Source organism: Callospermophilus lateralis, chromosome 15 (assembly GCF_048772815.1).
Source record: "Callospermophilus lateralis isolate mCalLat2 chromosome 15, mCalLat2.hap1, whole genome shotgun sequence".
NCBI lineage: Eukaryota > Metazoa > Chordata > Mammalia > Rodentia > Sciuridae > Callospermophilus > Callospermophilus lateralis.
In genome coordinates this window covers 33,251,894-33,263,754 of record NC_135319.1, presented here as the reverse complement: position 1 = coordinate 33,263,754, position 11,861 = coordinate 33,251,894, and the positions used below count along the sequence as shown (strand labels likewise).

Below are 11,861 nucleotides of genomic sequence, written 5' to 3'. Positions count from 1 at the left end.
TAGAGTTTCAGGGACAATGTTGAATAGAAGTGTTGAAAGACGGCATTCTTGTCTTGTTCCAGTTTTTAGAGGAAATGCTTTCAATTTTTCTCCATTTAGAAAGATGTTGGTTTGGAGTTTAGCATAGATGATTTTCACAATGTTGAGGTATGTTCCTACTATCCCTAGTTTTTCTAATGTTTTGAATATGCTGGAGTGCCATGTTTTGTCAAATGCTTTTTCTGAATCTATTAAGATGATCATACAAATCTTATCTTTATAATATTGATGTGATAAATTACACTTATTGATTTTTGTATGTTGAATCAACCTTGGATCCCTGGGATGAACCTCACTTGATTGCAGTGCATTATCTTTCTAATAAGTCAGATATATGATTTATTAGATTGGCTTATACAACAAGAAACTGGATAGTAGCACAATGGCTGCAGGCTGGAGAGATGGAGGAATCAGAAGCTGCTCAGTCCAAGAGGCTGGAGCCCCAGAATGACAGAAACCAATGATGCAGTACCAGTCTGGGACAGAAGACCTGGAAACTCCCTGGAGAGTCATCAGTCAGAGTCTGCTTTGGAAGAGTGAAGCAGCTGGAGCCTGATGTCTTCAGGTAATTACAGCAGTAATCAAAGCACTGCTCCAGAAGAATAGAGCTTGCATCTACTGCTGCTTCCTTATTCTTCTACCTTTTTGTTCTATCTAGGTCCCCACATTTAGAGTGAGTATCTCCCTCAGTTTGCTGCTCTATATGCCAGTCATTCTTAGAAACACCCTCATTGAAACACCAAAAATCTCTTAGACCAATCAAATTGACAATTCAAATTAACCATCACAATATATAATATAGATAACATATTTAGGAAGGTTGTGTAAATATATATGAGATATTTACACAAATATGTCACATACATGCATATGCATGTTAAGAATATCTTAGTGTTGTCATATATAAAACATAGTCTCATATTATTCAATATTAAAGTAGTTCTATTTTTATATCCATAAAATAATGTAGTATACAACCATTTTTAAAAATAAGGTTAGTATGAAGACTTGAACTGGGTGTCAACGTATCTTATATACAAAGATATGAAAAACTGTGGTATATATGAGTATTAAGAATTGTAATGAAAAAAAGTACGTGTATAATGGCATAAATTGACGTGAACATACTTTATATACAGAGATACGAAAAATTGTGCACTATATGTGTAATGAGGATTGTAATGCATTCCACTGTTGTATATTTTAAAAAAATAGAGAATAGAAAATAAATTTTAAAAATGAGGTTAGATCTATAGTATACAAATTATTTCACAAAAATACTATATTTAAATCACTTAGTTTGATGGCATGTTTTAGACTAGTTTTGTTCTAATACTGTAACAACTGCTGAGTTGCAGAAGGAAGCTACCTGCTATACTGGCACTCTACCTACTTACAGCAAAATTACTAGTTATTATATTTAAATTTTTGTTCCCAGTGCATGAGTGCTCCAATATTGGACCCTCATATTAATCTGAATACTGCTATGGTATTGAACAAAGGGATCCATGTTCTACAAATATGTCATATATTTGGTGGTTGCTTTATTATTTGGCACAAAGATCATTATTACATTTTTATTGTAACTTATGATTTGCCTTTATAAAATTTCCTTTTTTGCTTTAAGAAAAAATTTAGGCTTTGTGAGCCAGAAGTTATCTACGGTCATAGACTGTAATTTGCAATAGACAATAACTGAAGGTGTGTGGCTTTATTCCAATAAAACTGTATTATCAGGAGAATGAGGATATGGCACAGTGGTAGAGTGACAAAACAAAATAAAACAAAACAACAACAAAAATACTTCATGTACAAAAATAGGCTGTGAGCTTGATTTGGCCCATGAGCACTAATTTAATAATCCAAGGTGCTGCTAATGTAGTGAATACTCAGTGTTACCCTGCGTGCATAACATCGTCCTTTTCACAGATAATATATTTTACTCTGCCCTACATCATTTTTTCAATAGGAACTTTTTATGCAGTTAACAAAGATTGAGTTCATTGGTCTGGGATTGTTCAGTGGTAGCGCGCTTACCTTGCATGCTTCAGGCACTGGGTTTGATCCTCAGTATCACATAAAAATAAATCAATAAAATAAAGGTATTGTGTCGATCTACACCTAAAAAAAACTAAAATAAATTTAGTTCATAAAATAGATTATTTTTTGAATTTTCCCTCCATTAGTTATATAATTTATTTGAATATTTTAGAGAAATATTGCCCTCAAAACTATTATTTTTTCTGCGATCTTTGTTGAATATGCAAAAATTAATAATCAGATTATATGTCAGGAATAAATATTTAATAAAACCTTTAAGTTTAGATTAAAATTTTATGAATTTATTTCTTAACACCTTGGTCTAAGATTTTGGTTTAATCCCCAATACTAAATTAACAGCAACAGTAAAAAAAAAAAAAAAAGAAAAAAAAAAAGTCTTTCCTAAATTATGTCATGCCACCATGATCCACAATAAATCATGAGTTCATTAGCGATTTGATTTAACAGAGGAAATAAAAGTAAAGAAAAATAAATGTAAAGCTGGGCTGAAGAGGAGGGAAGGAAGCATGCAGAAATGTGTTTTCATTTCATCTGGAGAATATGCTCTGGTTTCTCCTCAAAGGTTTGCACCTGTTGATATGTTGCCTCCTTGCAAAATTGTGAAGATAGCCTCAATTACTGCATGTGTTAAACTCCCCAGGGGGAGACCCCAGGGGAGTTTAACACATGCAGTAATTGAGGGGGGATGTGGAAGGGGAAGAAACAGGAGGGATAGGAGATTTAAAAGAGATTATTTTAAGGGAGTTTTCTTGGAGATCAGGTGTTTAGTCAGATCTTGCAACTCTGTGACCAATATAACTGACAAGAATAACCTAGAGAAGGAAAAGTTTATTTTGGATAAGGGTTTTGGAGGTACAGTCCAAGGTCAGCTGACTGCACAGCCCTGGGCACAATATGAAGCATAGTATGTGCTGGAACTGCTTGCGGAAGGAAAGCTGCTCAGGATGTGACAGCCATGAAAGCAGCTTCCTCAACAGGAAAAATCTATAAACCCCCAATGCACACCCCCACCCCCCACCAGTCATCATACCCTACCTGCCTACAGCTACCACTCAGTTAGTCCTATCAGTGGCTTAATCCACCGATTAAGTTACCACTGCCATGATGTAATAATCTTACCTCTGAACTTTCTTGTATTGTCTCACACGTGAGCTTTTAGGACACCGCATATTCAAAACCATAATACCAGGCATTAAGCATCCGGAAGTTCCTGCCTACTTTGAGCCCAGTCCTGGGCCTCTGGCATCTGGAAGGTAGCAGGGGTGTTGCTCTAGCCCATATTGAACCTTGTCCCTACCCCTCAGGGAGGGAGGGGGCTGCAGCTTGGAAAGGGCAACCCTGCCTGGGAGCAGGTATCACCTGGGTGGAGGGACAGCTGAACTGACAGAGCCTCTTTGTTGGCCTCTGAGGGACAGCCCTGGCACAGGAGTGAGACGTGGATGGAGTATCACTAGCAGTGACTCTGGGCTGCCTAGGAGGCTAGAGCCCAGGAAACCTAGGAAGAGCTGACCGACCCAGAGCAGGCCCTAATGTGTCCTGCTCTGTCTGACACCTAGACATGCCCCTGGAACCCGCAGAGACCCGGGGCCTAGGGATCTGGCCTGTCTGGCCTTCCAGGAGCTCAGGAAGGTCGTCTCCCTGCACCACGCTCAGTAATTTTTGATCTGGCACCAGGAGGCTTAAGCTTCATCCAGCTCCACCTCTGCCGAGAGGCAAGATCTCCTTCTCCTACCGGGCAATCTACTGGGACCTGGAGGCGTCCGGCTCTACTTCATCTTCCAGCCATGCCTCCTGGACTGTGTGTCCCACACCTCCACTTACTTCTGGGCAAAGGAGCCAGGGCTGGCTGGAGCGCACGCGGCAGGCCCGGCGGATCTCTAAAGTGTTTAGCAGTGTTGCTTGGCAATGACAGTTAGTGCAGTTGACTGATACCCAACAGTCCAGAGGCCGGCTTTGTACGCTGTGGGGAGACTAGGTTGAGCAATCTATAAATCCCAGCACTGAGTTCCAGAGGCAGCGAGAAGTCCGGGTGAGGAAAGGGGCTTCTGACACCGATGATGAACTCTGCTTGGAAAGATCTTTGGCTTGGGAGGTAAGGTTGTTAGATACAAGCCTGTCACAGGATCCACAGGGCTGCAAGGGATGGAAATGTAGCCCTAGTGAGGGATCTCCTCTCTCGTGGGAACAGTCAGGTCGATGACACAGACCAAAAGAACAGGTAACGGGTTCTGGAAGGTCAGGGACTCAAGGGCAAGAGACCAACCCTGGGGGGATGCAGGTATCATAGGGAAGAAGCCTGCGCCATCCAGGTTATGACCTGAGGCACAGAGCAGGAGGGAGGCCACCTTTCCGTTCACCAGGATGCTTGGCTTTTATATCCCACAGATGCCTCAGAACCTGGAGTCTAGTATCAAGGCTCTCTTAAGGAGCAGCAAAACAAAACACAACTTTAGCCCGTTTCCCAGCCATTTATAATTCCCTAGAGAGCCACTGATTCACTGTTTAAAAGCCATTTAACTCATCAAATTAAGCAGAAGAGTTTATTTATTTATTTATTTATTTATATTGGTTGTTCAAAATATTACAAATCTCTTGACATATCATATTTCATACATTAGATTCAAGTGGATTATGAACTCCCATTTTTATCCCAAATACAGATTGCAGAATCAGAAGAGTTTATTTTTAATGTATACATTTAACATACAGTTCCTGATCTTCACTTCTGAGAGAGTGGAATAGAGTTCACTGGAAGTTTTCACACTTTCCAAAGCACCAAGCCCATCGTGGTTTTTCAACTTTGTCACCACATCAGGCAGATTACACTAAACAACACCTGCCCAAAACAATTTTTGCCCAGGAAGATTTTTTCCTTTTCTTTTTTTTTTCCCCAGGAAGTATTTGGCAATTTCTCCTTTTTGTTTCTACTTAATTTCATTGACATCAGAAATATACTGTATTAATTCATTATTTGACATATTTTGAGCTTTTGCCTTTTTAGCCTACCACATGGTTAGTTTGGGTAAAATTCCACATTCATCTATCTACCTTTCTTTCTTAAACTGTGATTTCTATAATATTTGTAAAAGTTCTGGTAAGAGCTTTGTGTACAGGGGTAGACCACCTTGTGTGCCAGAGATGGCCACTTCCTGCTTACCTCCAATGATGCTAAAGCTAAAGCAGTTCATGAGAAGACAACAAGTCTTGCAGGAAATTTGGCAAGTTTCAAATGTTTCTGATCACAAATACCTTGAAGAACTGGGCAAAAAAGAATTCAAAAGAAATGAAAGTGCCACCAAAGAGGAACAACTCAGATCATAATTGCTCAAGGCACTCTGCAGCTAAAAGAGTTAGAAAAAACACTATAGCATTATTCTAAAGGTTCTTCACATCTTCCATGTGTTTTGTTGAGCTTAGGCTGTCACACTATGTACTGTACTTGAGCAAAATATCAAGATAGAGATGGTGTGTTATAGAAAGAAAGAAAAGATCACATTGAAGTAATTGCCTCCGGACTGAAAAATAAACTTGAGTTTTGAAAATGTTTCTGATGTATCCAAAGTTTTTTGAGAAGCAAAACCCATTGTAACATGTGGCTGGTTAGCACGTGAAAAGAAGCTCAACACCATCATCAGGAAAGTAAGTGCAAATTGCCTTGGTTTGGGATGGAGAGATCTTTTTGATGTTCTTTCCATTGCTAGGAAAGCAGTTGAATAATAAATGGTAACAAATATCATGCCAAAAAATAATAACAATAAAGCAGAACTTCACTTCCACTTCAATGGCTTAATTCAAAAGAGAAATAATAAATGCTGAAGATGTGAAGAAATTGGAACCCTCATACAATACAGATGGGAATATAAACTATCTGCAGCCACTTTGGAAAACACACCATTAGCTTCTCAAAAGGTAACATGGAGTCACCATATGATTTAGCCGTTCTCCTAGGTCTATAATCAAGATAACTGAACACATACCTACGAGAAAGGTGTACATAAATGCTTGTAACAGCACTAGTCAGCATAGCCAAAAGGTGGAAAAGAATCAAAATGCTCATCAACTGATAAATATATAAAAAATTTAGTATATCCATACAGTAATTTATTTGACAACAAAAAGAACTTATTGTTTATAACAATCCTTGGGAAGGGCAGGGATATGAGTCTCATACAGATGAAATTTTCTCACTTTCTATTAATTTGTATGTGTGTGTTTGTGTATTGCTGTCTTCTGCCAACTTTTAGTCTCTTCAAAAGTGAAGGATTCTTTTCACCTGTGCTTGCAGATATTTCTACATACACGTGTTATATATATATGTTTTATTGCATATTGATTTATTACATAAGAGGCAATTGTAGATTTATCATTTTGTTTTAGTTGTATCGTTATAAAAATATGAGAGCAAGTATAAAAGATTATTACTGTTGCAAAAGTATTGCTTTACTTTATAAAAGTTTTGTTTAAAAAACTAAACTCCTCAACTGTATATATCTATTCACCACTCATAACCTGAATACCTACCACGTAATCAACATATTTTACTATATATCTCAGGACCCTCCATCCTCAAAATCTTCATGTTTCCTTATCCAGAGATTTAGAATTGAAAGTGATAGGACTCAATTTCAAGTGAAGTCTTTCCTTCCTCTTTTCAAACGAAGCACTTCTAGAGGTAGGAAATTATAAACTGTCATTTTGAAAAATTAACACCATACTTATACTGATTAAATGATGGAAATACTTAAAATTTACATGCAGCCTATATATATTGATTAAAGTGAGACATACTAACTCATTTGAAACATACATTTCCTTTGGCTTTAAGTTTCTTTAAAAAAGTGATAGTTTTGCTTTTAATTAGATCTTTATGTTGTTACTCAGCCCTCTTTACCCATAGTACTTTTAAGAACTAAAATTTCTTTAAATGTGAAGATGTGAAGTCCAAATGACTAGGACTGTAAAAGAGTCTTTTTTTTTTTTGATATTACATTTTACTTAATAAGGTAGGGCACATGGATTGTGTGATGGTCCTTTGAGTTTGAAGAAACATTTTAAGTGCTGCCAATTACAATGTGTAATACATCACGAATTATTAGTAGCATTCCAATGTCAGTGATATTAAAATGTTAGCAAAAAGAATATCTAAGACTTTGAAAAACAGAGTCCTTAAAAGAGCTATGCAAAATCTATATAATTTTATTATTTTATTAATTTAAATTATGTCTTTGTTAACTAGCAGTAAAAGTAATAATTATAATAGCTAATATTGAGTTCTTCTTTGTGCTAGAAACTGTTCAGATATTTTGTGTAGATTCTCTTTCAAGTATCACAGTGGTGTCTTGGGAGGTAGCTACTAATTTTAATCCTCATTTTATTGGTGAGGAAATTAAGGCACAGAAGGACTAAGGTTAGCTGGTATGCAACAGAGCTTAAGGTAGAATTCAAATTCAGTAAGAGCTAAATCCAAAGACTATGCTCTTTCTATTCAAATGGGAAGCTCTGGATTGGGGATGTGGCTCAATGTAGAGCCCCTACCTAGCAGGCTTCAGACTCCGATTCCAACCCTGGCACAACAAAAACAGAACAAAACAAAACAAAAATCAAAAGCCAATAAGACCAGTTCCAGTTGTGCTTATCTGGAATCCCAGTGACTTGGGAAACTGCAGCAGAGGATTGCAAGTTCAAGGCCTTCTGGACAACTAAGTGAGACCCTTCCTCAAAATATGTACCTGAGATCAACTCCCATCAGTAACAACAACAATAACAAAAAGTAAATCAATAGAAAATAGGCTGTTTATTCATTAACTTAATAAGCTATAACAAATAACAAATATAGTTCCTTCAAAAGAAAATTATTGAATTTAAAGGAGAGGAATTACATGCTATTTGATGTTTACAATGGCATGAATAGTCATGTTTTGAGAGGATGCTCTGTGAATTCCTAACAAATCTCCTTACTTTTATAGAATCCCTCTACATTACACCTGTGCCTGTGGCCAGGGAGAAGTGGTGCCTCTTCTATTAGAATAGAACTGTAACATTTCACCCCTGTGTTAGTGCCCAAAACACACGATTAAGGTAGATGTAGCTAATGATTTCTACAGGAAGTGAATTCAATTGAAATGCTTAGAATAAAAATTGAATACTGTCATTTAAATTAATTAGTGCATCCTGTGGAATATTTGTTTTGAATTTCTAAAATTTAATCCATTACTTGGTACAAAACCAACAGTCTATACAGCAGCAGGAAGAAGAATATGCAACTATTCTAGAAAATGTTGCTTATCTAAATGTTAAGAATTGCAGGGGTGGTGAAACTCCTTCCCCCCATTCTGTCTTTTGCAAGGACATGTCAATGGCAGCAAAACTGTTTTCAGGCAATACAAAATAAGGCATACATCCATCACCTTTATTTCCAAAACAGTTAAAAAACATTTGTTTTAACATTAACGTAGGTGAACAAATCTTGAGTAGAATAGTAGCAAATGTTGAAACCTTTTTTTAAATCTCATGGATACATTTAGTATATATAAATTTATATAAATTGAGTCAATATTTAAAATTCAGGAGATGCATACAGAAATCTGAAGTTCAAGTTTCTCTTGAAGAACCACATGGTGTCTCCTCTGAGTCCATGTTATTTAGCACACAGGGTGCCCCCTTCATATGGGCATGCGCTACTGGCAAGCTTCAGCATTCACTCAGAATCTGGTAGTTTGCCTCTATAAAGGAAATTATAACTCTGTTTTACAGCATATTTTGATTAAAATTTCATGGTTTTCATGATAGTTTTTATTAATTATAAGAATATGGCCTATGTAATATATTGATCTCTGAAGTGGAATTGAAATTCAGAATTTAAAAATTTATATTTTTAAAACCTTTTTCTTATGTGTACTATAAAAATCATATTCTCATTAGAATTTCTATGAGCCTCATTAGGTTTTTATAAGCCTCATGGTTACAGATAGGTAGGTAATGCATGTAGCAAGCAATATCATATCTTTCTCTTCAGTCTTGCTCTTTCAACATGTGGTTGATTTAGTGTCTTATGATGCCAAAAATAATCCATGTAGACCAGGATAAAACTTTTGTTTCTACACAAAATTTCTGAATTATATTTTATCTATATTTATAAATACCTTTAATTCGCAATTAAAGCGGAACCAGAGTGAAAAAGAACTTGGAAAAGTGCATTATGGTCCCAGGATTATTATTTCAACTAAGAATGCATTTTGTATTAGCTTTCTAACATGTAAGATTAATATCTTTTATCTTATAATAGGAGGAAACACAGGGGCCAATTAGGAATAGGCAATCAAAATTAATTTGAACCTATCTCTTCTAACTCAGAGCCCATTTCCCCAGTGACCCAAGTGGAGCAGGAGTGCCTATATTGGTGTCTGGAATTCTGACACTAAATAAAAGAGAAGCAAGAGAGTTTATATAGCATGAAGAAACCTTCCATGTTATTGGAAAGCACTGAGAGATGTCTCTCTGCTACTCTAATTCTCCAAATGTGAATATCTGCTATGAAAAAGCATTGTCCCCTCTCCTCCGTCTATACCCAAAGGACTTAAAAACAGCATACTACAGATCACATCAATGTTTAGAGCAGCACAATTCACAGTAGCTAAACTGTGGAACTAACCTAAATGCCCTTCAGTAGATGACTGGATTAAAAGATGTGGCATATATACACAATGGAATATTACTCAGCAATAAAAGAGAATAAAATCATGGCATTTGCAGATAAATGGAAGCAGTTGGAGAAGACAATGCTAAGTGAAGTTAGCCAATCTAAAAAATAACAAATGGCGAATGTTTTCTCTGATATAAGCTGATTAACTCATAGTGGGGTAGGGAGAGGGAGAATGGGAGGAAGAGAAGAACTCTAGATAGGGCAGAGGGGTGGGAGGGGAAGGGAGGGGGCAGGGGGTTAGCAATGATAGTGGAATGTGATGGACACCATTATCCAAACTAAATGTATGAAGACATGAATTGTTGTGAACATACTTTATACACAGAGATATGGAAAATTGTATTCTATATGTATAATAAGAATTGTGATGCATTCTGTTGTCATGTATTTAAAAAATAAAAGCAATTAAAGTAAATAAATAAATAAGTAAATAAAATTAGGAAATTAGACCCCCCTCTCAAAAATAATAAAGATGAGATTCAACAAAGGTTAAAAAGAAAAGAAAAGAAAACCATTGTCAAATAGGTGTTAGCAATAGTAAAGAGATTGCTTTATACTGGACTGTAATGCACAGTTTTGTAATATTCCTCTGATAGTGACTCAAACAATCTTCCTAATGAGGCTTGGTATTTCCAGAAAATCAGATATTCTTTGGGATATAGATTGATAAACTCTGCTCTAGAGATGAAAATTTAGCTCATCAATTCAATAAAATGCTTAAATCCGTTACTTCTATATTTTAGGGTTTGGGGCTATTGAGATTAAAGATACAGTCCCTGTCCTCAAGAAGTTCTTGGCTTAGATGGGGGAGGGGCTGTCACATAATTTCAAGATACCATGATAAAGACTGTGACAGAGGCAAAGATTCCTGGAAGCAGCAAACATTAGTAGGAAGTTTTGGAAATGACTGGAGTTGGCCACTTTAGGCATAGGAGGGTATTTCAAAGTGAAAGAACAGCTCATGTGAAAGTGCAGGGCGGTAGAAAGGAGAAGCTTTCCTTTCTTTGCTTTATATATGTTTGTGTTCCTAGGGTCTTTTTTTAAAACTTTCAGTTCAGTTGAGAAATAAGTAATTTTGTGAATAAATTATTTTTGATTTCCAAAAACTACTTTTACTTGCTCTACAGGAAAATAAACAGCAGATGGCAGAATTTTAATTTGGAAGAAAGGCAAATATACCTGTAGTCAATAAGAAGGGAAGGTGTAGTGCTCACTTTGGCAGCACATATACTAAAATTGGAACAATACAAAGAAGATTAGCTTGGTTCTTGCACAAGAATGACTTGCAGATTTGTGAAGCCTTCCATAGTTTTGAAAAAGAAATTAGGAAAACTGTCCAATTCACAATAACCTCAAAAATACTTGGGAATTAATCTAATGAAGGGTGTGAAGGACTTCTACAATGAAAATTATAGAGCACTGAAGATATAAATTGAAAAAGGCCTTAGAAGATGGAAAAGACCTCCCATGTTCTTGGATAGGCAGAATTAAAGTGGTTGAAATGGCTGTACTACCAAAAGCAATATATAGATTCAATGTAATCCCCATCAATATACTGATGAAATTCTTCACAAACTAGAAAAAGCAATTCTAAAATTTATTTGAAAAAACAAGAAACCAATTAGCCAAAGCAATTATGAGCAAAAAGAGTGTTGCTGGAGGCATCACAATACCAGACCTCAAATTATACTACTGAGCTATAGCAACAAAAACACAAGGTATTGGTACCAAAACAGACATGAAAACCAATGGAATAAAATAGAACACACAGAGACAAACCCACGTAAATACATTTTTCTGACTTTTCTGTTATTTTGTTTCTCTTGATTCTGTTGCTGCAGTGTTGCTATTAGAACTGAACCTACAATCTGATAATGATTAACTTTTACTACTGGGTTGTCTTGACTGATCCCTATACCTGAATCTTCATGGCAATACACACTTAGACTTAAATGTTACAACATGTTTATTATTTATTTATTATTTTTCTGTTCTGCCACCAAATATTAATTAGAATCATTCAAAACTCTCCAATAATTTCAAATAATGTCACAGGTGG

General features: G+C 36.2%; 1 non-coding gene and 1 pseudogene across 1 annotated transcript; both read left to right on the top strand.

Moving 5' to 3' along the window:
• Positions 1-5,238: 5,238 nt before the first annotated feature.
• On the top strand, positions 5,239-5,468 carry LOC143381000 (LYR motif-containing protein 2 pseudogene; annotated as a pseudogene).
• Positions 5,469-11,008: 5,540 nt separating this feature from the next.
• LOC143381698 (U6 spliceosomal RNA) lies at positions 11,009-11,115 on the top strand. Its single transcript, XR_013088868.1, has one exon. It is a non-coding gene; the product is annotated as a U6 spliceosomal RNA (small nuclear RNA).
• Positions 11,116-11,861: the final 746 nt, after the last annotated feature.